This window comes from Ambystoma mexicanum, unplaced genomic scaffold (genome assembly GCF_040938575.1).
Source record: "Ambystoma mexicanum isolate Mex_15411 unplaced genomic scaffold, UKY_AmexF1_1 Mex_scaf11, whole genome shotgun sequence".
Lineage (NCBI taxonomy): Eukaryota > Metazoa > Chordata > Amphibia > Caudata > Ambystomatidae > Ambystoma > Ambystoma mexicanum.
In genome coordinates, this window is record NW_027182336.1 from 1,105,666 (window position 1) to 1,126,065 (window position 20,400).

The 20,400-nt window shown below is 53.3% G+C and overlaps 1 protein-coding gene across 1 annotated transcript in view; it reads left to right on the forward strand.

Annotated features, from left to right (window-relative positions):
* Positions 1-20,400, forward strand: part of LOC138553513 (extracellular calcium-sensing receptor-like) — a 421,273-nt gene that overhangs the window by 2,458 nt on the left and 398,415 nt on the right. The gene's annotated exons all lie outside the window — the stretch shown is intronic.

Here is a 20,400-nt window from a genome sequence, read left to right on the forward strand (position 1 = left end):
CCACCCAGAAACGTGACGTGAACTGTGTTCCACGGTCTGACACAATGACACATGGCAGACCGAACAGACAGAAAACAGACCTGAAAAACATTCGGGCCAAGGAAGGAGCGGTGGGGATGCCTTTACACGGTACAAAGCAGGCCATTTTGGTGTACAAGTCCACTACTACCCAAACCGTGTCATAACCCCGAATACGTGGTAATTCTGTTATCAAATCCATGGACACCGTATGCCAAGGTTTTGGGGGTATGGGCAAGGGCTGTAGTAATCCCAATGGACGGCCTCTCTGTGTTTTGCACTGTGCGCATATAGAGCAGGTGTTGACATAAGTCTCCACATCTCGTCGCATCGATGGCCACCAACACCAACGTTTCAATAATTCCAGGGTTCGTCGTTGACCTGGGTGACCATTGATGAGAGCATTATGGGACCACTCCAAAGCCTGGTTACGTGTATCATTGGTGGGTAGGAATAATTTCCCTTGAACAAAAGGCAAGCCGTCTTGTATGTCAGGATCCCAGTCAGCTAGTATCTGGGGATGTTGTGCAACCCATTGTCGAATAGCAGTCAACATAGGTGGGGGTGGAGTGCAAGCACAAACTACATGGCCTTCGCCTAGAAGCATTTCGGGGTACGAAGGAAGGGGTACCCCCCTGGTGAACGAGACAAGGCGTCAGCTTTTCCATGGATCGCCCCAGGTCTATGCTTGGCAAGGAAATCATAGGCAGAAAAGAAGAGATGCCAACGTACCTGTCTACTGTTGACACACTTCAATGACGCTAGGTCCTGTAGGTTTTTGTGGTCAGTGTAGACTGTGGTCTGGTGCTTTGCCCCCAGGAGATGATGTCTCCAGACCAGAAATGCATCCCTGATTGCTAGGAGCTCTTTTTCGGTGACCGTATAGTGTGTCTCGGTCGGTGTGAATTTTCTGGAATGGTAGGCCACCGGGTGTAGTGCTCCGGTGGAGGGACATGGTTGGGACAGGATGGCCCCCAAAGCGAATGAAGAGGCATCTGCTTCCACAACATATGGGAGTTCTGGGTCCGGGTGTTGCAAGACAGGAGCCGTGGTGAACGAGGTTTTGAGGGTATCAAAGGCTACTTGATGTGTAGCGGTCCAGTCAAACAACACCGCGGGACTGGTCAATGCGGTTAGGGGTGCCACAATGGAAGAGAAATTTGCGATGAATCTCCAATAAAAGTTAGCGAACCCCAAGAAAGATTGCAGTTGTTTCACAGTGACAGGGATCGGCTAATCTATGATGGCTTGGACCTTGGACTGGTTCATAGTCATCCCCCCAGGGGAGATATGAAAACCCAGGAATTCGACTTCGGCTGTGTGAAATAGGCATTTCTCGGGTTTGGCATATAAGGAATGTTTTCTGAGTCGTGTGAGTACTTCCCTAACATGAAGGACATGCTCGGCCATAGTTTGGGAAAAGACTAGTATGTCATCCAGATATACTACGACATATATGTCCAGAATATCACTGAATATGTCGTTTACGAACCGTTGGAAAGTGGCGGGGGCATTGCAAAGGCCAAAAGGCATCACCATATACTCATACAACCCCTGACGGGAGCAGAAGGCCGTTTTCCACTCGTCACCAGAGCGCATACGGACCAGATTGTATGCTCCCCGGAGATCCAACTTGGTATATACAGAAGCATTGGTCAGCTTGTCTAGCAAGGTCGATATGAGTGGGAGAGGGTAGCGGTTTTTTATGGTGACCGCATTCAGGCGTCTGTAATCTACACATGGACGGAGGTCACCCTCCTTCTTCGGAACAAAGAAAATGGGACTAGCCACAGGGGAAGAAGAAGGCCTGTTGTGACCTAATTGAAGGGCATGACGTATGTATTCCTTCAGGGCCATTTCTTCTGATGGTGATAGCGAATATATGCGCCCCTTGGGAAGCGTTGTCCCATCGATCAGATCAATGGGACAATCATACGGTCTGTGGGGTGGTAGTACTTCGGCAGAGGCTTTGTCAAAAGCCGAATGGAAATCGTGGTATTCCGGGGGTACCCCTGACACAGTGGCTCCCACTGTGTGTGCCCCTTCAGGAGGACTCTCATCCACTATGCGTAGCCCCCCGAGTGCCCTTGCGGGACTGATGAGGACATCGTCTTCCAGTAGGCAAAAATGCTGGCATACCTCAGATTCAAATGAGACCTGACCAGTACCCCAATCGATGAGAGGGTTATGCTTTTTCAACCAGGGAAGGCCCAAGATTATCCCGAACTGTGGTGTTGATATCAGATCAAAGGACAGTTGTTCCTTATGGTTGCCCTGGATGGTCACGTCCATTTGGGCGGTCTGTTGCTTGATCGGACCGGATACGAGGGAGGACCCGTCCACTGTCTGGACTGGTTCGGGATGTATCTTGGTTACCAGTGGAAGGTTCAGTGACTTGGCCAATGATATGTCGATGAAGCAACCGGTAGCTCCTGAATCAATGACGATGTGGACTTCATGTGAACACTCCCTGGCCGGTTGAAGAACCGCTTGAACAACTACTGGCCTTCCTGGACCGAATGAAGGAACCCCGGGTTATGAACTGAGCTCGCCTTGTCCCCCGTACTCAAGGGCGAGCTTTCTGAAAACCCGAAGCCTTGTTCTTCGGACGTCGAGGGCACTCCTTGACAAAATGTCCACTGAGGCCACAATAGAAGCATGCATTGTCGGTTCTCCGACGCTCTCTTTCGGTTTGGGTAATAGGGCTTCGTAGACCTCCTATTTGCATGGGTTCACCAGCACCATCTGAGGAAGAGGGCAAGGGTTTTACAGAAAGGCCTGACTCCATCCGGCGTTCAGACTTCCAAGCTTCTACCTGTAGGGCTAGGTCTACCAGATCAGAATAGGTGTCAGGAAGGGAAGGAACAACAGAAAGGGCGTCCTTCATAGCGTTACATAAACCTTTGTAGAACACCACGGCTTTCTTGTTTTCTGGCCATGAGGTTTCAGCTGACAACTGGTTGAAGTGTGTGATGTATTCTATCAAGGATTGTCTGCCTTGGGATAGCTCTAGCAGCTCCAGGTCCCGGGACTGGGCTTTATACCTGGTGTCAAATATTTTTGCCAACTCACTCACCAGGAGGTCGAAATCATAAAGGGCCGGGTGATCGTTTTCAAGGAAAGGATTAGCTCAAGTAGCGGCAACCCCGGACAGATGGGAAAGCAGAAAAGCGGCCTTTGTGGTGGAATCATGAAAGACTAAGGGCCGACAAAGGAAATGAAGCTTACACTGATTGATAAAGGTACGGTATTTTCTGGGGTCCCCCTGGAACTTCTCAGGGGATGCCAAAGGAAACTGGGTGGGCAATACCACGGGAGCAGGTGGCGTGAGGGGTGCAGAGGGGCCCGGGGTTGGTGGTGCCGGATCCCCAAATTCGGCATCTGGCGGTAAAGGGTTGCGGTTGCTCTGGATGTTGTCTAAGCGATGATGAATCGCGGTTGTGGCAGCCGCCACTTCCGTTCTAAGGGATGCAACCACTTGCATTAGAGCAGCCACGGGATCCCCGGCAGCGGGTTCCATCGCCTGAACGACCAGAAGGGCTTCACAGTCTGTCAAGACTTGATGGTCGTGTAGGCGATGATACCTCTGTCCCCAAGTTCCACTCGAGCAAACAATCAATATACTGCTCGAGCAGCCCTTGAGGCCACAGGTGGTGAATGTCGTCAGCCGGAACCAGGAATGCCGGAAGATGTTCCCCCGACCACTCTAAGGCAAACCCTGAGTGGTTGTTTGGAATGTTGATGTGGGGTGTTTGTCTGAGGGAGCCGGCAGGGTTGACGACAAGGTAGCAGCCTGGCAATGCACTTGAAGGATGGAATCACCACCTGATACGGAACCTGGTACTGTGAGCCAAACAATATGGCATGTGATCCAGAGAGCAGAGTTCAAACCAAAGGGCAATTGCAGTCCAGGAGGAAAGCCAAGGTCGTGTCCAGGGGGAGCGGTTCAAGACAAGGTACCAAACAAACAAGGGAAATCCAAGAAGCAGTCCGTGGGAGTAGCCGAGGTCAAAGCCAGAAAGAAGCAGGTCCAGGCGAGGTACAAAAGGGGAAGCGGGTCGGAATCCAAGGGCAAAATCCAAGATCAAGAAAAGCAGCGTTAAGACCGTAGTCCAACCAAGATCAGCTGTGAAGCGCGGATGGGAGTTCGCGCGTCGCTTTTGAACGCTCGCTCCAGTGATCACGTGGCTCACACACGTGATTGGCGCACACGCGATTGGACGCGTGAAGGAAGAACGTCCAAGCGCTGGCAGCGGAGACGCAGAATGCCCGTGGCGCGTCTCCACGGCAACCGCCAATGCAGGAATGGAGAGCGAGGCATAAACCAGCGCCGCTGAGTTCGGCCAGCCCCTTGTCGGCAAACCTGAAGGTGAGGATGTGCAATGGTGCGTGTGGAGACTTGCTGTGCTCTATGTCTCTGCCGTGTATTGATGGAATTACGGGGTGCAACAGGAGGGCTTGTGGATGGGGGCATGACAGGTAGCTGTTCTCGCCATGCCCGTTCCAGGTCCCGGTCCTCGACGCGCTGGAGACCACGTGATCCTGTGCTGTCTTCGAGGAAGACGTCGACACCTGTGGCGCCGAGCTCGTCGATGATTTCTCTCGAGGCTCTGCCTCCGAGGGGGTCGTCGACGCTGTCGGCGCCTAGGTCGTCGAGAGACACGCTCGGAGCTCCGGCTTCGAGGCCTGTGTCGACGCCGTCGATGCTGGCGGCGCTGCAGCTGACGTCGACGCCGATTCGCTCGACGTCGACGCCGATTCTCTCGGCGCCCTTGACGCCTTTCGAGGCAGTGGTGTCGGAGGGGCCCCGTGGCACAGGGTTAGCCCCTAGAAAGGCTCTGGCTAAGGTCAAGCATAGCTTTGGTCCCCAGGTGTCTTCCTCTCACCGCCTGGAGTACATTTCAGAGGGTGATGAAGGCTCTGATGAAGGCTTGGTTCCGGTTACGCTACCAGATGAGCTTCTCTCGGGCCATAGCCAGTTTGATGACCTGAGGTAGTCACTGCATGATGCCAGTGGACTGGACACCTCTCCGGAGGTGGAGTTTTGTAGGCCGGAGCCTGGCACTCATGCCGATTCTTCCTACCGGCGCCTTATGTCTAAGGTCACCGAGTACTTGGGATGGCCGGCTCCCCCAGGGGAGTTCATTCAGGATGATCTCACGGACATCCTTGATCGTGGTCCCCCCACTGACCCGGTACTGCCGTTTCATATGGCTCTGCAGAGAAGGGTGGCGGCGGCTTGGACTGCTCCTGAGCATCTCCCGGCAGTGGGCAAGTCTTTGTCGCGAAAATACTGTCCAGCCAGTAGCGACCCCTGCTACTTGTCTAGGCACCCCACTCCGGAGAGTTTGGTGGTGCAGGCGGCTACGGCCCCGGCAAAGCAGGCGTCCTATCCTACCATCCCTCCGGATAGGGACGACAAACGTTTTGACGGTTGGGCGAAGAAAGTGTTTTCTTCAGGGGGTATGGCGCTTCAGGCGGCCAACTCCATATGTGCCTTGTCTCGTTTCACACACACTCTGTGGAACTGTGTTGCATTAGCGGCTGAACATATTCCCGAAGGGGACGAGCAGGATGGTTTCCTTGCTATGGTTCAGGATAGCAAGGATGCCATGTGTGAGGCCGTTCAGTCGGGTTTGGACATGGCAGATTGTGTCAGCCGATCCATGGCGGCGAGCACCGTAATATGCAGGTATGCGTGGTTGCTGAAGTCTGGCTTCGCTCCTGATGTGCAGTCCCGGCTCCTCAACATGCCCTTTGACGGTGAACATCTTTTTCGCAGCAAGGCTGATGAGAGCCTTGAGAGGTTGTAGACCTCCAAAGCTGCAGCGAAGTCATTGGGCGCTGCAGTTCGACAACCTCCGCCTTTTCGTCCTAGGGGACAACAATGGAGGGGAGGTTCCTTTTGCTATTACTCGTCCTTCAGTAAAGCAAAAGGAGCTGTCAGTCAAAGAGGCCATCGTAAGAGTGCCAGAGGTGGAAAACAAGGTACTCGAGGTGCCAAGGCCGCTCGGGCAGTTGCCTCTTTGCCCTCAGGCAACGCCGCTACCACTCAGTCATGAGGCCAGGTCCCATGGTTTGCCGGTTGGGGGAAGGCTGGCGCAGCATCTGGTAGAGTGGCGTGGCATTACTTCTGATGTGTGGGTTCTGGAGATCATAAGCCACTGCTACTGTCTTCCTTTTTGGCAGAGGCCTCGCGACAATCCACCTGGGAACCTCTCTTTGAAGATTCCGGATCCGCTCCTTGCGCAGGAAATTCAAGCCCTGCTGGAGAAAGGCGCCATAGAACTGGTGCCTGTAGCGGAGAGGAACAAGGGATGGTATTCCCCTTATTTTTTGATTTCGAAGAAAGACTGGGGATTGAGACCCATCATGGACTTGCGGGGTTTGAACAAACTCCTCAGGAAGGACAAGTTCAAGATGGTTACTCTCCCTCAAGTCCTCCAGGCCCTTCAACCTCAGGATTGGTTGGTGTCTCTCGACCTCAAGGACGCTTACTTCCATGTGCCGATCCATCCCAAGCACAAGAAGTACCTGAGGTTCGCGGTTGGCGACTCGCACTTTCAGTTTCGGGTCCTGCCGTCCGGATTGACCTCCGCCCCGAGGGTTTTCACCAAGCTCATGGTGGTGGTGGCAGCGCATCTCAGGAAAGGGGGGGATTCACGTCTACCCCTACCTGGACGATTGGTTGATCAGGGGGAGCTCTCCTGAGCAAGTCCTGGATCATCTGTCCGTCACCTGCCACTCCCTTCACAAGCTGAGCTTCTCTCTCAATTTAAAGAAGTCCCATTTGATGCCAACACAGCGGCCCCACTACATAGGAGCAGTGCTCGACACATCCCTGGGGCTGTGTTTTCCTCCCCAGGTGAGGGCTCTTCACATTCAGCAGATGGTGCACAAGTTTCAGCTTGCCGAGACTCTCCCAGCGTCCGAGTTCTTGAGACTGCTCGGCCTCATGGCATCCTGCATTCTTCTGGTGTCAGAGGTCAGGTTGCGGATGAGATCTTTGCAATGGGCGCTCATGCTCCAGTGGTCTCAGTCCTCCGGCAGGTTGTCGGACCCTGTTCAGGTGCCGCCATCGGTCACCCAGGACCTTCTGTGGTGGTCTGTCAAAGGCAATCTGATGAAGGGGGGCCCCATTTTGGCTGCCTTGGCCGGAGGTGACGATCGTGACGGACGCATCCCTCATGGGATGGGGAGCTCATGCCAACGAGTTGACAGTCAGCGGTCGTTGGTCTCCGTCGGAGTCCAGACTCCATATCAATCTGTTGGAGCTGAGGGCTGTCAGGCTAGCCCTGAAGGCTTTTCTGCCGACTGTGCGAGGAAAGAGTGTCCTAATTCTAACGGACAACACGGTGGCCATGCACTACCTCAACCAAAAGGGGGGGGCAGGGTCACTTCCTCTGTGCAGGAAGGCGATGCAGCTCGAGTTCTGGGCCATCCAGCAGGAAGTTTCAATCTCGGCTGTTCATCTGGCCGGAGACGACAACGAGACGGCGGACGCTCTGAGCAGGCAGAGCGCGATCTCTCACGAGTGGGAGCTGGCTCAGGAGATTCTCCTGGAGATCTTCGCCCTTTGGTGGACCCCTTAAGTGGATCTCTTCGCCTCCAGTGTCAACCGGAAGTGCGAAAGGTTCTGCTCGCGGGAATTTCCTCCAAAAGGAGCATTAGGAGACGCGTTTGTGGTGGAGTGGTCATTCCCACTGCTGTACGCGTTTCCTCCAGTCCCCGTCATCCCGCAAGTACTGCGGAGGTTACGGAGGTTCGGTTCCCGGGTGACCCTCATTGCTCCTGCGTGGGCCCGGAGGACATGGTACCCGGACCTTCAAGACTTGTCCATCTGCCCTCCACGTCGTCTTCCCTACCGAGACGATCTGCTCTCACGGGACGGGGGTCAGGTTCTCCATCCAGAGGTCAGATCCCTCAACCTTCACGCTTGGCTTCTGAAAGGTTGAAGTATAAGGAGTGAGACCTCCCTGAAGACGTGATGGAGGAGTTGCTCTCGGCCTGGCGGCCGGCAACAAAGTCTCTGTACCGTTGCCGTTGGAGAAAGTTCTGCGACTGGTGCAGAGTTAAGAATGTGGAACCTTTTGAGTGTGACATTCCCATGGTTCTGTCTTTTTTGCTTTCCTTGGTCCACAGGAGCTTGCAAGTGGGGACCATTAAAGGTTACCTGGCGGCGCTGTACATATTTAAGCGCTCGTCTGAAGAATGTTCCTATTTTAAGATTCCTTTAATTTCTCAATTTTTGAAAGGGCTCGCTAATGTGTTCCCTCCGTCACCTTTTCTATTGCCCGGTTGGGATTTGAACCTTGTTCTTAAGTTTCTTATGGGTGCTCCGTTTGAGCCTTTGCATTCTTGCCCTTTGAGACTGTTAACTCTGAAAACTGTGTTTTTGGTTGCGGTTACTTCCGCTCGCAGAGTGAGTGAGTTACAGGCACTTTCAGTTAAGCCACCCTTCACTTTGTTTCATAAGGACAGGGTTGTCCTTAGAGTTCGTCCTTCCTTTCTTCCGAAGGTGGTTTCGGAATTTCATTTGAGCCAGAAGGTTGTTCTTCTGGCGTTCTATCCTCCTCCACATCCTGGTAAGGAAGAGGAGAGGCTCCATAGGCTTGATCCTAGGAGAGCGTTGAGCTTTTATATTTCGCGCATGTCCCGGGTCAGAGTGGACTATCAACTTTTCATTGGTTACGCCGGAAAGCATTTGGGACAAGCTGTGACGAAAACAGACTTTGTCTCGTTGGATTATTTTAGCTATCTCCGAGTGTTACCGCTTGGCGGGTAAGGACCCTCCGGCTGGCTTGCGGGCCCATTCTACCAGGGGAGTGGCTGCGCCTACTGCCCTGCAGAGGGGTGTTCCTATTAGTCACATCTGTGATGCAGCCACCTGCGCTTCAGTACATACTTTTGTTTGTTACTACTCCCTCGATTCCATCCGAGGGCAGGATCTGGCCTTTGGCAAGGCAGTCCTTTATTCCGCAATTTGATTGGACATGCTTAATTTGTGTTCTAAATTCTTTTCCCACCTCCTTGCTTGGTACTGCTTTGGGAGTCTGTCATAGATATGGAATACGTCGGAGGACCCAATCCCCTCGAAGAACAAGTTACTTTCTTACCTGGTAACGTTTTTCGATGGGATGGTCCGACGACGTATTCCATATCGCTCCCTCCCTACCTTCCCCGCTGCAGAATTTCTTTTGCGATTGCAAGGCCTTGTGTGTCTGACTGGCAGAAAACTGGTGTCACACGTTCTGGGGGAAAAAACTACAACTGAGGCTACGGGCGCAGTGCGTCCTACTTATCACATCGGGTGATGTCGGCCATCGGAGGAGGTCCTCGGGGACGGCGCATCAACATCATCGTCGCAGACGCCGAAGATTTTCTGAAGCAGCACAGCTGTGGACATTACCTGTCATAGATATGGAATACGTCGTCGGACCATCCCATCGAAAGAACGTTACCAGGTAAGAAAGTAACTTGTTCTTTGACAGTAACAACAGTTCGGTCTTACTAAAGATATGCGTATCCGCTGAAAGAAATGTTACGGGGGTAAAAACACACTTAGCACCTGAGTTAGCAAAAGAGAGTTAGGGGCAAAAATCATAGGTAATACTTTTGTCAAGGCAGACAGAATCAGAGAACACTTGCTGATAGGTAGATAAAAGTCAATAGGCCTGGGCCAATGTCAAGTGGAACAGGGTTCCTGTTGTCGAGGATCACACAGTCAGACAGTTCAAGATTCAACGTTCCCAGGAGTACTTGGATATTGTCAACAGAGGAAGCAAAAGTTATAAAAGGGAAGGAAGACAAGGGTAAGCCTTGGGTGAGGAGAAAAGGGTTCACCTAGTTTCTCGAAGTTGAACACAGTACCTTTATTCTTTGAAGAAGCTGGTTCCACGGCAGTTGTTCTTGGTAGTTTCCCGCAGATTCCCAGTTCCGGGAGCTTCAGTCGTGGGGACAGGAAGGAGGACGTCTGGAGTGAGCCGCACTAGTCAGGGATGAGGCCAGCAGCAGCGACAGTGAATAAAAGGTGTGCTCCTTTAAAACAGGAGAGGCTCTTCAGATGGCTATCCAGACCACTACAGCAGTGTGCAGCGATTTTGACCACGAAGGGGATTCTCTGCCTGTGGAAGATGGGCTGGTTGACCCCACCAGGCTCAAGGGAAGAAGACTCTGGGCGGGATCTTCTCTAGTCGTTGAAGGGTAGATGGCTCAGGACTGCAGCAGGGCTTCACCGGGACTCGGTAGTTGCAGCAGCTGTCTTCTTCTCTGCTTCTCTTTGGTTCCTTGTAGTTCCAGTGGCGGCTCTGATTTCCAGCCCAAGAGTCCTGCCTTTTATGCAAAAATCCTCCATTCACTCAGCCTGGCTGTCAATCACGCAGCAGCGGGGTTGTCCGGCCTGGACAACCACCTCAGCCAATCATGACAAAGTGCGACTTGGGTTTCCTAGGTTACCCTGTGCAGGGGGTGACTACATCCCTCCCTCACATACAGCCCACCTAGACACCCAGGCGCCAAGAGGAGGGCTTCTTTGCAGAAGCCTGCTAAAAGACGGTGAACAAAGAAGGAAAACCTGGTTTGCCCCGCAAAATAAAACACAAGAAATGGCGAATAAACCCCGACCGGAGCCAAAAGAAAAAGTATTTGGTCAAGTGGGTTTATGTTCGAGGCTAATATAATAGCCTGGAACAATACCATGTTTATATAGTATAATCGCGGTAGAAAACCTAGGGTAGATACCACTGCCACCAGCCAAGTCTAAATGTTAAAAGAGCAAAACAAAGCTCAGAGAGGCACAGACAAAAAGGGATAGGTATTAACCCTTTTCAGTACTCCATGTAAGATGTGGTGTACTGGGTCTGTAGTTTTAAATGACTACATAAAGTAAATTACACTTTACCTGTTTCTGGCGGACAGTAGTCCGCCCCAGAAAAATTGAGTCAGTGGGAAGTCTCAAAGACAACCCTGTGTCACTGCACTGAAAGTGCTGTGCAACACACACACAAAAGGTGGATCTCATGGAATGCTGTGCTCCAGAGCCCAAGATCTGATAAAAATACACATGGCAAAACGCATGTAAGAGTGGGAAAAAGGCTCACACTCTTACCAAGTGGAAAAATAAACTCCAGAAATCCAGCAAAGCTGCTGGGGGACTCACTAGGCAAGGGAAATTAGCCATAGAATGAAAATTCTCCCTAACAGTCCACATACCTTCTGGAAAGGCCATCTGCATTATCGTGACTCTTCCCTGGTCTATGCTCAATGGTGAAGTCTAGCCCTTGCAGGCTAATGGACCACCTGAGCAGTTTCGGGTTGTCACCCTTCATCTGCATTAGCCATTTTAAGGGCTTATGCTCTGTTTGGACCTTGAAGTTAGACCCCGTAAGGGAGGGTCTAAAATGCCTAAGGCTCCAAACTATACTGAAACATTCCTTTTCAACAGTAGCCCACCTACGTTCTCTACCCTTGAGTTGTCTACTGATGAATATGATCGGATGTTCCCTCCCTTTGTTGTCTAACTGGGACAAGATGGCTCCAATTCTGGTGTCGCAGGCATCCGTCTGGACGATAAAGGGTTTCCTGTAATCAGGCGCACACAACACAGATGCCCTATACAGACTTTCTTTCAAGCCAACAAAGGCCCTCTGACAGTCTTCAGTTCAATTAACCTTCCTTGGTTGTTTGGGCAAAGTCAGAGCTGTCAGAGGGGCAGCTATGGTTCCATAGTCCGCCATGAAGTTGCGGTAATACCTTGTGAGACGCAAAAAGGCTCTCACCTGTGTCTGAGTAGTGGGATTCTCCCAGTCATGTACATCCTGTACCTTACTGGGGAGAGGTTGGATTCGACCCCTCCTACCTCATGACCAAGATAAGTGACTTTCCCCTGAGCTATCTGGCACTTGATAGTGAGGTTAGCCCTTTTCAAGGCCTGCAACTTCTTATCCAGGTGAGTGAAATGCTCTTCCCAGGTGGACCTGTAGACAACAATGTCGTCTAGGTAGGCCACACAAAAGGCCTCCAGCCCACTGAGCCCATGATTGACTAATCTCTGGAAGGTAGCAGGTGCATTTTTCAACCCAAAAGGCATGACTCTAAACTGGTAGAGCCCCTAAGGTGTTGAGAAGGCAGTCTTTTCTTTGGCATGGTCCGTCAGAGTTATTTGCCAATAGCCTGAGGTGAGGTGAAACGTGCTCACAAATTTGGCAGCACCTATGGTGTCCACCAGCTCATCAGCCCTGGGCAATGGGTGCGCGTCAATTTTGGTGACAGCAATGACCCCTGTGTAGTCCACACAGAACCGCCAATCCCGGGTACCTGCCTGGGAACTTGCCTTGGGGACAAGGATCACTGGATTGGACCAGGGACTGGTTGAGGGTTCAATAACACCCAGATCCAACATCTTGGCGACTTCAGCCTGGATGTGGTTCTTCACATTCTCCAGCATGGGGTCTGGCGTTGGATTCACATGCTCATGAATATTCCCCGTCGTCAGGCTTGAAATCCTCGGTAAAGAAAAAATCAGTATCAGTTTAGTTTCTTAGTAGTAACCAATCAATGGTCTCTGGGTCATACTGCACCCAGCCAATGACTGCCCTCTCCCTAAGCCCCGCCCCTGGCAGCCATCCTCAGATTTTTACCGCACGTTCAAGTGTTGGGAGTCCTCGTGCTATAGCTCTCGAGTTTTTACTGCATTTTGCTCTTTTTCAAAGAGATTTATCTAATTTTTCGGTTTAATCGAGCCTTCCGATCAACGGGGACCCGTTTTGGATTTAGCTACGCCCCTCAAGGGTGACGTTTTAGTCGAGTTAAGCTTCTTGGAGGATTCCAGAAGTTTCTGAGGCCTACCTTGCGGACGAGAAGAACATGGCCCAGGAGAAGGGAAGCTCGACTCCCGGCAAACTGTTCAGGATCTGCCCTGGATGCAACCTACAAAATGTGTTCAAGGAGGACGAGCATTCGAAATGCCTTTACTGCCTCCACGAGGACAAAACGCACGTGGAGAAGGACTGTACGTTTTGCATGGACATGTCGGATCGGACTATGAGGGATTGTCGGACCCGTCTCTCCAACTGGCTGGAAGGCAAGAGCCCAGCAGGTGAGAAGATGAAGAAGTCCGAGCGGTCTTCTAAGTCCTGTGAGGGTGCCCCGGGGACGGGGGCCCAACAGAAGGCAAAGCACCGCGAGTCCGCGGGCAACAGGAGAGCCGAACGGTCGGGCTCCTCGGCTGCCAGGCAGGGCGCAGCTACACCGACGCCATCAACCGCGAGTTAACGCTCTGGCTCGGGGAAGAGAAAATCCGAGAACCCGGCTAAGCTTCTGGAGAGGCCCCGGTCGATCTCGAAGGATCAGGCCGAAGGGGAGCGAGGCGGTGACCCTCCCCCTAAGGTGAAGGCCTCAAGCGCGCCCACGGTGGTGAAGGCCTTGATTCCCGCCAAGGCCTCGATTGAGGGAGTCGCTGCGGCACTGGCGAAGCCTGTGGAGGCTATCCCAGTGGAGGCGACCTCGGGGCCCAGAGTTTCTCTGACTCTGCGGAGGAAATCCTCTTTTAAGCCCGTCGAGAAGACCAATGTGAAAACCCGGGTGGAAAAAGAGGGGGGGGGCAGTAGCCGTGACGGACACAACCTCCGAGGAGGAACTGACCGAGAATTTGGAAGAGGCCCGGTCCCACGGGAGGGATCCTGACGAGGGTGATGACGAGAGCGAGGGTGGCGACGAAGAGGTTCCCGTGGAGTAGGAACAACCGTCACTCCCGGCACGCCCGTCACAACCCGAGCCACAAGACAACTAGGCGGCCATTTTGACGGCAATCCAAGCCTTATGCACAGAGATGAGGACGAGACTGCCCCTACCCCCGACGGACGACCCTGCTGAACCGGGTCTGTTGGGAAGCCCTCCAAACAAGAGGAGGAGAATTCATCCGGCTCCCCTTCAGCCCTCACGGCCTTCTCAGCTTTTGTCGCCCTCCCCGGTCCCGAGGGATGACACGGGAACAGACACGGCCACGACGGGGACGGATGACGGCAGTGACGACGGGACTGACCTCCCGTCTCCGATTCCTCGGGCGTCTCCTCCCGACGAAATTGGCTCCTTCCACGCCATGATTGCCAAAGCATCTGAGCTTTTTCAGCTCTGCCCCGAAGAAAAGAAGAAGGAAGGCTTCCTCTTCAAACGGCGCAAGGCCAAGAGGAAGACGGTCCTCGCGGTGCTGTTGCTGGATGACATCTGGGACAAGGGTCTTGCCCTCCTGAAGAACCTGTCCACAACGCCTGCCAAAAGGGACTAATACGAGAAGAAGTACCGGGTCCCTGACGGCACCCCTTTGTGCCCTAGGGCACAACCGACCCCGGATTCGGTCGTCTCGGCAGCGGCCAAGAAGAAAGCGGGGGGGCTTCAACTTCCCCACCGGACGGCAAGGGAAAGAAACTAGATGCCATGGGTCGACGATTAAGGCGGCCAACGCCCTAGCGATTGTGGCCCACTATGACAGGGAGTTGTGGTACAAGATCGCCCCCCTGTTGGACTTCCTCCCGGACGACAAGTGGGCGGAGCCCCTGGCAATCCTACAGGAGTTTGGGGTGGCGTCGGACCATGCCATAACTGTGGCCACGGACATTGCAGACACCGGTTTCCGCCAGTTGGGCAACAGCGTTTGCCTTCGACGGCGGGGGTGGCTCAAGGCGACGGATTTCCGCCAAGACGTGCAAGCCAAGGTTTTGGACATGCCCTTCGACTGGAACAATCTATTCGGAAAAACAGTGGATGAGTCACTGCAGGCCCTCAAGACTGACACAGAGAGGGCTTGGGCCTTGGGAGTTCTGCAGCAACGGCGGCCGCCCTTTCGGAACTGCGGAGGCAAGCAAGGTGCCTCCAAAGGATTCGCAGTGGCTCCTTGACCTACCGTCAGGCGGGCCGCTCCTCTTCGCAAGAAGCCTACAGGGGACGAGGCAAGTCAGGTGGATCTCGCCGTCGTCGCCAGGGAGGCCAAGGTGGCAAGGCTGCTTCCAAGCAAGACTGAACCGGCCGTTGCGTCGGGCCCCCACGAAGCACCCCGGTGGGAGGCCAGCTGACAAAGTTCGTCAGCGTGTGGGAGTCCATCTCCACCGACCGTTGGGTGCTGGATGCCCTGGCCCACGGGCACACTCTGGAATTTCTAAAGAAGTGCCCCCGAATTCCTCCCGTGGCCAGGAAGGAAAACCACATCGCTCAACTGCTGTTAGAGGTAAGGGCGATGCTCAAGAAAGGAGCCATCGAGCTCGTCCCAAAGAGGCTCCGAGGCTCTGGAGTATACTCAACCTACTTCCTCGTCAGAAAGAAGACAGGAGGTTGGCGTCCCATCCTGGACTTGCGTCGGCTAAACAAATACATCAAGGCCCAGAGGTTCCGGATGGTCACCCTCCAGCACGTGCTGGGCCAGCTGGAGGAAGTCGACTTCCCATCGTCGTTGGAATTGGAGGATGCATACTTTCACATCCCCATGCTAAAAGGACACCAAAAGTTTCTCAGGTTCGTAGTCCAAGGGCGGCACTACCAGTTCAAGGCCCTCCCATTCGGATTGAAGTCGGCGCCCAGGGTGTTCACCAAGTGCCTAGCACCAGTGGCGGCGCGGCTGTGCCTGCAGGGGATCCACATCTACCCCTACCTGGACGACTGGCTCATCCGAGCATGGACAAGGGAACTCGCCGTCGAACACACAGCAAAGACAGTCCGGCTGCTCACGGACCTGGGATTCTCCATCAACTTCCCCAAATCCCACCTGTTTCCATCGCAGGTTGTGCTGTTTCTGGGAGCCAAGCTCGATACAGTAGCGCAGTTGGCCTTGCCGTTGGAGGAAAGAAGGCAGGCCATCCTGGGCAAGGTACAGCGTCTGCTGGCCACAGGCGCGGCCAGAGTGAGGTCCTTCAAGTCCCTTCTCGGGATGATGTCCTCTTGCATCTATCTGGTGCTTCAGATGCGTCCTCTGCGTCCGTTGGATACAAGCGACGGGCAGCTTCGCTCAACGAAGTATTCCGCCAAGCAATTCGATGGTGGGGCACCCGCGCCATCTCGCAGCGGGCACGGACTTTCAGATCCCAGCATACCAGATGACGGTGACGACCAATGCCTCCATGGAGGCGTGGGGAGAGCACACCGGATATCTTCATGCGAGAGGCCGGTGGCTCCCGGAGGAGAGGCCGCTCTACATCAACATACTGGAGCTCCGAGCAGTGATCAGGGCCCTCAAGTCATTCCTCCCATTCCTCAAGGGCAAGGTGGTGAGGATCTTCACCGACAAAACTACCACGATGTTCTACATCCGGAAGCAGGGAGGAACCAGATCCCCAGCCCTGTCCAAGGAAGGCCAGGATCTGTGGCACTGGGCCGTTGCCCAGGGGATGTTTCTGGTACCTTTTCATCTAGCAGGGATAAAAAACACCATTGCCGACTCGCTCAGCAGGGAGCTGCACTCGTGCCACGAGTGGGAACTACGCCAGGATCAAGTGGAAGAACTCTTCTGGCGATGGGGCAAACCCCAAATCGACCTGTTCGCGACGGCGACGAACTCCAAGTGCCAGAGGTGCGCCAGCAGGTTCCCCCAGCCGAGGAGCATGGGCAATGCTTTCTCGTTCCCCTGGGACGGCCTGTTCCTGTATGCGTTCCCTCCGTTGCCGTTGCTGCTCAGGCTCATCAACCAACTCAAGAGGTCCCGGTGCAGGATGATCCTCGCCGCGCCGATGTGGCAGAGACAGATATGGTTCCTGGACCTCCTGGACTTGTTAGCGTCCCCACCAGTCAAACTGTCGACGGACGCAGATCTTCTCTCCAGAGAAGGAGGCGCCATTCTTCATCACGACCCGTAGTCGTTGAACTTGCAGCCCTGGCTCCTGCAGCACTAGAGTTTGGAGGGTACGATATCCCGGCTGACTGCAGAGAGGTTTGTTTGTTTGTTTGTTTATTATTTGTAATGCGCCGAAATACCCTAGGGTAACAAGGTGCAGCAGATACAAGAATTTGCGAAACTTAGTTACGGACAGTAAAATATATACAGGTATGAACACAATAATAATGACAGTAAGCAGGAAATATATACATATATACAGTTAACGGTTGTGTATCCAGTATGTCCAAGTGACAGGTGGGAGGCACGGAAACCTAGCTCAGTATGTTTAGACAATGGCTGTCTTCAGCCAAGACATCTTGTAAAGGCCAGGGCGTCCTCAACTCTCGAGTGCTACGGACACAAGTGGAAGAGGTTCTCTGTCTGGTGCCGTGCACAGAAGATTAACCCTCTACGGATTACAGCCCCTCAAGTGCTACCGTACTTAATGTCGCTGGCCAAAGCTAGACTAGCTCATGCTTCCATCAAGATACATCTGGCAGCGATTTCCCGATACACCAGAACTGCAGGACGGTCGTCCCTGTGGTCTCATCGCCTGGTGAAGGACTTTATGAAAGGACTGTTCCGATCGTTCCTGCCGGTGAAGGCTCCAGCCCCGGCGTGGGAGCTCAACGTGGTGCTGACCAGGCTCATGGGCCCGCCATTCAAGCCCTTGCATTCGGCTCCGTTGAAGTTCCTGTCATGGAAGACAGCGTTTCTTGTGGCCATCACCTCTGCACAACGTGTGGGAGAGATTCAGGCCCTTTCCTGCAAGCCTCCATTCTTAACTTTCCACGAGACAAGGGTGGTTCCGAGGACGCACCCCTCCTTCATGCCTCAGACTTCTCAACGAGCCCTTAGTGTTACCAGTCTTTTTCCCATTACCTTCGTCGCTGGCCGAGAGGACTTTGCACTCGCTGGATGTAGCTAGAGCCCTGAAGTTCTACGTGTAGCGAACGAAGAGTTTTCGGAAGACATCACAGCTGTTTGTTAACTTAGGATCTGTGAACCAAGGGAAGGCTCTCTCGAAGGCTTCCATTTCCAGATGGCTCTCTGGCTGCATCATGCCCTGTCATCGGTTGGCAAACCGACCGTTGCCCAGCCGTCCGAGAGCCCATTGAACCAGAGCGATCACTGCTACCACAGTGTTCTTGTCTGGTGAGCCCCTGCTGGACATCTGCAGGGCTGCTACGTGGAGGTCGACGCACACCTTCACGAGATTCTACTGCGTCGACCGGGATTCCAGGGAGGAGTCCGTAGTCGGCCAGGCAGTGCTGCGCAACCTGTTTGCTTCAGGTGAGCCTGGTGAGGAGGTAAGAGATGCTTAATGTTGAGTTTTATGTAATGCTTAATGTTGAGCCTTGCCACTACCCGTGGTTGTGCATGTGTGTACTGCTATGTATTCTTATATTCATGAGCATGTGAATCCATGCCAGACCCCATGCTGGTGAAGGAACACGTTACTTACCTGTAACTGTTGTTCTCCAGCATGGGTCTGCCATGGATTCACATGCAAAACCTCCCCCCTTCCCCTCTGCGGCTCTTCACTTGGTCATACTGCGACTTTACGTGCTACCAAATCTGAAGATGGCTGCCATGGGCAGGGCTTAGGGAGAGGGCAGTCATTGGCTGGGGGCAGTATGACCCAGAGACCAGTGATTGGTTACTACTAAGAAAGACAGATCAGAAACAAAACTGATACTGATTTTTTTCTTTACCGAGGATTCCCAGCCTGACGACGGGGAATATTCATGAGCATGTGAATCCATGCCAGACCCATGCTGGAGAACAGTTACAGGTAAGTAACTTGTTCCTTGTCTGACCTCCTGCAGCATCTGCTTTTGACAGGTATGCTGTCACCAGTGTGAATTTCATGCCTGCACCATGGAGTAAGGCCTGGTGTCAGCAAGAACAGAGGTGCATACTTCTGGAGAAAAGCCCTGCAGGCCCTCTGCTGCTCTGGAGTCAGATATGGAGAGATATGCGCTCCCTCCACTGAGCGTCCTAAGGGTTACTATGCAGCAAATCAGGAAGGGGCTCACTCATCCTCTTCTTGCTCTAAAACTAGCAAGAGACATGAGACTTTGCTCGCCTATGGAAAGGCTTGAGCCCGTTGACGTGGAATACCTGAGGGGCTCTCCCAGGGACTCCCATGTCAACCAGATAATTGACTTTGCCCATCTTGGAGATGATCCTGAAGGGTCCAGTCCACTTATCTGCCAAAGGTCAAGGCTTGGTAGGCTCCATCACAAGGATCTCCTGTCCTGGAGTCCAATCCACTTGTGATGCTTTAAGGTCATGCCAGTATTTGTTCAATTCCTGGCTGGCCATAGGATTTGCTGTCACCTGACCCAGTACCTTTATCATCCTACGCCTGAGGCTTAACACATAGTCCCCCACTTGCTTGGCCGGACCTTGAGCGGTGGCTTCTAAACCTTCTGTGATCAAGGCAAGGGGTCCCCTCACAGGATGTTCAAAGAGTAACTCAAAGGGGCTGAAACCAACACCCTCTTGAGATACCTCTCAGTAAGCGAACATCAGACATGGCAGGAGGAGATCCTCTTTCCTCCTTAGGGGCTCTCCCAAAGCACCCAGCATGCTCTTCAGAGTTTTATTAAATTTCTCAACCAGACCGTTGGTATGGGGTGGTAGGAGGTTGAGAACTTGTAGGTTACTCTGCACTCTTTCCACATCGTTTTCATGTAACTTGACATGAAGTTGGATCCTCTGTCAGAGACAACCTCCTTAGGGAATCCAACTCTGGTAAAAATAGCCAGGAGAGGCCTGGCAACCACCTTGGCAGTAACGATCCGAAGAGGTATAGCCTCAGGGTACCTGGTGGCATGATCTACCAAGACCAGGATGAACCGATGTCCACCTGAAGTGGAAGGGTCAAGGGGACTGACAATGTCGATGCCCACCCTCTCAAATGGTGTGCCAACCACTCGCAATGGCTGCAGTGGGGCAATGACAATGCCCCCAGTCTTGCCAGATAACTGACAAGTTCGGCAGGTCCTGCAGTGGAACTCCACTTTTACTCCCATCCGGGGCCAGTAGAAATGGGCAGAGATCCTCTCCTTAGTCTTCTTGTTACCAAGATGACCAGCTAAGGACACCTCATGCGCCAAACTGCAGAGGAAGGACCTGTAAACCTGGGGTACTACCAACCTCTTGAGGGCACCCGGTTCAGGCTTAGTGGGCTCACTAACACGAAGCTCACCCTCCCAATATATCCGGAATGACCTAGGCACTTCTCCTTGTGCCTGGGGCCAGGGCCTGTTTCCTCAGACCCTCAATAGAGTGGCACTCTCTGTCGCTTACAGAAGTCGCCCCTAGAGGGCCCCTTCAGCCAGCAGGCATTGAAGGTCGGGGTGATTCTCTGGGTTGAGCACCTCTCCAGCAGGTGGGTCTTCTGCCTCTTCTCCCTCAGGAGTTGAGTTTGTGTTCACCACTGGACACAGCCCGTCCGGAGCATTAATCCCAGTGGGTGCTGCAGCAGCAGCAGGAAGAGAAGGGATCCCCTTTGC